We start from the raw sequence: 5000 nt of genomic DNA, 5'->3' as shown, positions 1-5000 counted from the left end.
ATATATATATATATATATATATATATACTATATATATATATATATAAATATAAATATTTATTTTAATAATGTATATATCTCCAAAACAGCCAAAACAGCCCAGTCGGGAACTGGTTAATAAAGCTCCATTGTTCATTAGGTCTTGTCAGTCTATGTCCCTGGCAAGTTGTTAATTGTCAACAGGAGCTTTTGAGCTTTCCAAGGGCACCATAATGGTGCAGAAGCTGGTTACATCTGCACCTTCCTGATTTGCATGGGCCTGGACTGCTGCAATATTCCTGCCAGTATGAATGCCACTGTAGACTTGATGGAAGCCACAGACATGCTAGGGGAGGGCTATGAGATGCACCTGGATAATTGGTACAGCTCACCTGCCCTTTTCCATTACCTCCAGGCCCGTAACACCAGTCAAGAGGGAACTATCTGATCTAATCAGACTCATGCCCAGGGACTTGGAGGTCAAGTGCTTCAGCAGTGAGAACTATCACAGCACTCTGACAGGTAAGGTTTATCTGTCTTGGTGGGACAAGACGATTGTCAGGAAGCTGTCAATGTTTCACACCAGTGAGATGGTCACCCTTGTAGGCCAGCTGACAAGAGGTCACTCAGAGCAAACCCTGTGTAATGATGGACTACAATGTCACAAAGAAGGATGTTGACCTGAGCAACCAGCAGACTCAATACTATCCAACCACTTGTAGGTCCATCAAGTAGTACAAAGTTTTTCAACCTCCTGGACGTGTCTCATCAATGCCCACTGGTACTTTCAGCACTTCCAAGCACATGGGAAGTAGGGGGAGGAGGAGGACAAGTTGTCATCTGAGATGGAGAAAGAGCAGCAGGGGAGGAAAGAGGAGGAGCAAGAAGAGGTAGAGAAGGAGCAGCAGGGAAAGAAAGAGGAGCTAGAGGAGGTGGAGAAGGAGCAGCAGGAGGAGAGAGAGGAGGACCAAGAGGAGGTGGAGAAGGTGTGGCAAGAGGAGGAGGAGATGAAGGAGGAGGAGGAGGAGATGGAGGAGGAGGAGTGGCAAGAGGAAGAGATGGAGGAGGAGTGGCAGGAGGAAGAGATGAAGGAGGAGTGGCAGGAGGAGGAGGAGGAGGAGGAAGAGTGGCAGGAGGAGGAGGAGGAGGAGGAAGAGTGGCAGGAGGAGGAGGAGGAGGAGGAAGAGTGGCAGGAGGAAGAGATGGAGGAGGAGTGGCAGGAGGAAGAGATGGAGGAAGAGGAATGGCAGGAGGAGGAGGAGGAGGAGTGGCAGGAGGAAGAGGAGGAGGAGGAGTGGCAGGAGGAAGAGGAGGAGGTGGAGAAAGAGTGGCAGGAAGAGGACAAGCAAAAGTATCATTGTATAAATGTACATTGTTAACCCACTCATGACGGGGGCATTCCAGCCTTGCATGTCATAATGCCGGGGCTTTCGAACACATAGGCCTAAATCAATTAAATGACTGGCACCATATGGTGCCACCCAGCAACCGGGCCCTTGAATGAGCGGTACCGTAGTGTACCACCCGTCCAGAGAGGGTTAAGTGTACTTAGTTATATATACATGGTTCTGTTTGTAATTACACACTTTATACAGTTCTGTTTTATATACATATTGTACATAGTTCAAAGTATACTTGCACATTTTCTTGCCAAAATAACAAAAGGAAAAAAACCTTACTATATCATGTTTTTTACTAAATATCAGCTAGCTGTTGCCTCCATTAACCCAAAACTTCAGGGTGGCATGTAATGATAATGGCATCTTACTTGCCAATCTTCCAGTCGTCATGTATAGGTGACGACACCCTTACTTCCCAATCTTCCAGTTGTCATGCATAGATGATGGTCTCGGTGACAATTAGTATTTTGTTGGGACTCTCCCCTCTGTCACTAACAAGGTCAGCTACGAAACTGACAGTGATTGGTCTTGAGATCCTCTTCCCCCGATTCCCCCTCCCACTTCCCTCCATCCCCCCTACCTCTCCCACTTCCCCCCATCCATCCCTCACCTTGTTCTGGAAATGATGAAGGATGAAAGAATACAAATGAGGTCAGCTAAAATGGTGGTGGTGACGAGTTGATCTATAAATTTACCTGATGATTCAAATCATATCTTCAGACCTAAAATTATTCTTTCGCGTTTTACATTTATTTGCAAATTCTTATAAAAGAAAACAACACGTCTCTGGACTTTCTTCCTCATGTTTCAAGAACGTTTTACTTTTTAATTCAGTTTTGGAGAATCTAATATAATGACTCTATATTGTCTTTTAAAGATAATTATAAAACAAGTGTGAAGATTATTATACGAGATAAATACATGAACAATGTTACTAAGACATTTTTGCCATCTTTACTAAGATTAGTTCTTGGGGAGACCCCTCATTGCTTCTCCCCCATAACAATCATTCTTCTAGAAATAAGGCCAAATGCAATCATATAAACAATACCGGCTAAAAATATGACGGTGACAAAGTGACCTATGACGTTATCTTTAGACTAAAATCACTCTTAGCCTGACCTCTGTTCATTGAAAATGCCCTGCATTCTTACCGTAACACGTGCGCTCGTGCTTCTCACTACTCTGCCAGCTGACCATCAGGCTGCAGAAGCAATCTTTTAGCACCAACTGCATCGAGGAGAGCCCACATCCCTTCGACCCCTGGGTCGAAGGGATGGAAAGGGTGGTACAAGGAGGAGAATGTGCCGCGTTGCCACAGCTTTAGTGGCTCTCCTGGAATGAAGGAGGACCCAAGGAAATCCTCAACTGCTTCTTCCCCCCTGAGCTATGGGAGACGATGAAGATGGAAATGAACCTCTACGCCCGGCAGCACCTGCCCAACCCATCCACTCATATGAAAGCCTGGGACGACGCCACCAAAGAGGAGTTGCAGAGATACATAGCTCAGCTTCTTCTCATGGGAATTCAGCCTTGACCCACTTACAGATTCTACTGGTCTGAAAACCCCATTGTCAATGGTCAAATCTTCCATGAGACAATGACCCGAGATTGCTATGATTTGTTGACTTCAAATCTTCATTTCAATGATAACAACAATCTGTCAACAACAGGCGACTGCTTGTGAAAGCTCAGGCTGGTTATTGACATCTTGCCAAACACCTTCAAAGACATTTTCAGGAAGATTATCATTGATGAATCACTGTGGGCTTACAGATGACATCACAATGCAGTACAATCCTTCAAAGAGGGCCCAATTTGGCTTGAAAGTGTACAAATTATGTGGAAGTGATAGAAAGGCAGCTAGTTACACCTCAGCCTTCAAGATTTACATGGGACAAGACAGGAGTGAGGTCCCCGCAAGTATGAAGGCGGTTGTTGATCATATGCATGAAGCGGGCCTGTTTGAGAAGGGGTATTAGTTGTACCTGGACAACTGGTACTCTTCCCTGACTCTGTTCCATTACCTCCAGTCACGAAAAACAGAGGCCGTTGGCACCGTGAGACTTAATAGAAAATACATGCCGAAAGACCTCTCCGTGAAAACGAAGGGAGAAGTTGATATAAGGACATCCAGAGCAGGATTACTGTCAATGGCATGGATGAACAAAAAACAGGTAAATCTTTTGTCCACCATTCACAAAGAGAATGAAATGATCGACTTCCCTCCCAACATAAGAGGGGAGGTAAAAACGAAACCCCTGTCCATCATAGATTATAACAAAGGGATGAAGGGGGTTGACATAAGTGACCAGTTGGCACAATCTTACCATTCAGCCCGGAAAACAAACAAATGGTATATCAAGATCTTTTACAACCTACTTGGTATGACCATTGTAAATGCACATGCTGTACATAAGTGGCTGGGAGGAAAGATGAGCCAGCTGGATTTCTGCATCCAACTGATTGCACAGTTGCTGCAGCGCCCGACGAGGATGATGGAGTGGAGAAGTCTTACCCCTCGTTGTGCTGGCACATCAGTATGATCTCCTTGCTCACCAAACTCACGAGGGAGATCCAATCCTACCGCACATACTCTCCCTTTGAACGTTGAAGGGAAGTACCAACTAGGCAAACATTGCAGGGAAACCCTATATATTTAATTATTTATATTATATATTATCTATATATATATGTATATTTATATATTATATATATATATCTTATATATATATATACATATATATATATATATAAATATATAGATATTATATATACTACTATATCTATATACTTTATATATATCGTTTATTTTTTATGCATTCTTTACATATTTTCTTTGAAAAAATAAACATTGGATGTAGAACTTTATGTTTCTGTAAAAGATATACCTCACTTTTACTCATGACAGAAAAAAAAAGAAAAAGGATTTATTTTCATTTTCATTATTTTGAACTTGGTATAACCATAATACAAAAGTTAGTTATTCCCCTATGATACTTCATATGGAGAGTAAGGAGAAAAGATAATATAAAAAAAGAAAAAACGGTATGAAATCGAATAGATTTTCCAATATAAGATTGCAAAAAGTAGTTTGTTCTTGATTTGATACATATAGTTTTCATCAAACTTAGTAAAAACAAGAAGCATGGGAGTAATCCCGCACTATGTGTGCACAGCACGTACCCCACCCCACCCGATAAGTCCCCAGAAAACTAGTTTAGGCCTATGCAGTAGCCTCATGGAAATACAACACACGCCAGGGATCGCCGACCTGGAAGTTTTGGGTTAATAGCCCAGGGCATTATGACTATGTATTTCGAAATACTCCAGTTTATATCCAGGTGGAGCCAAAACCGCCCCTTCGTTATCAGGTTTATCATAAATTCCTGGCAAGTACTACTGTTCAGCTACAACCCAACCAAGGGATTGCCATTTCATTAGTAAAAATTGAATAGCAGTGAAAAAGTTTAACTCTATTTAGAAACATTAATAATTCTATAATATAAATGCTCAGTCCTCAAAAAGAGGAAGAAATGTTTTAGTACTGCCCATGCATTTTCCAGTATTTCCAGAAATTGTCCAACCTGAATACAGATGAATGACCAACAGAGAGAGCTT

At 42.2% G+C, this 5000-nt stretch overlaps 1 protein-coding gene across 7 annotated transcripts in view; it reads right to left on the bottom strand.

Moving 5' to 3' along the window:
- Positions 1 to 5000, bottom strand: part of Sec71 (ADP ribosylation factor guanine nucleotide exchange factor Sec71) — a 59847-nt gene that overhangs the window by 14218 nt on the left and 40629 nt on the right. The window lies entirely within an intron of this gene.

Source organism: Penaeus japonicus, unplaced genomic scaffold (genome assembly GCF_977035675.1).
Source record: "Penaeus japonicus unplaced genomic scaffold, GWHDUDI00000001_assembly GWHDUDI00000021, whole genome shotgun sequence".
Lineage (NCBI taxonomy): Eukaryota > Metazoa > Arthropoda > Malacostraca > Decapoda > Penaeidae > Penaeus > Penaeus japonicus.
This window is presented reverse-complemented; position numbering and strand designations above follow the sequence as displayed.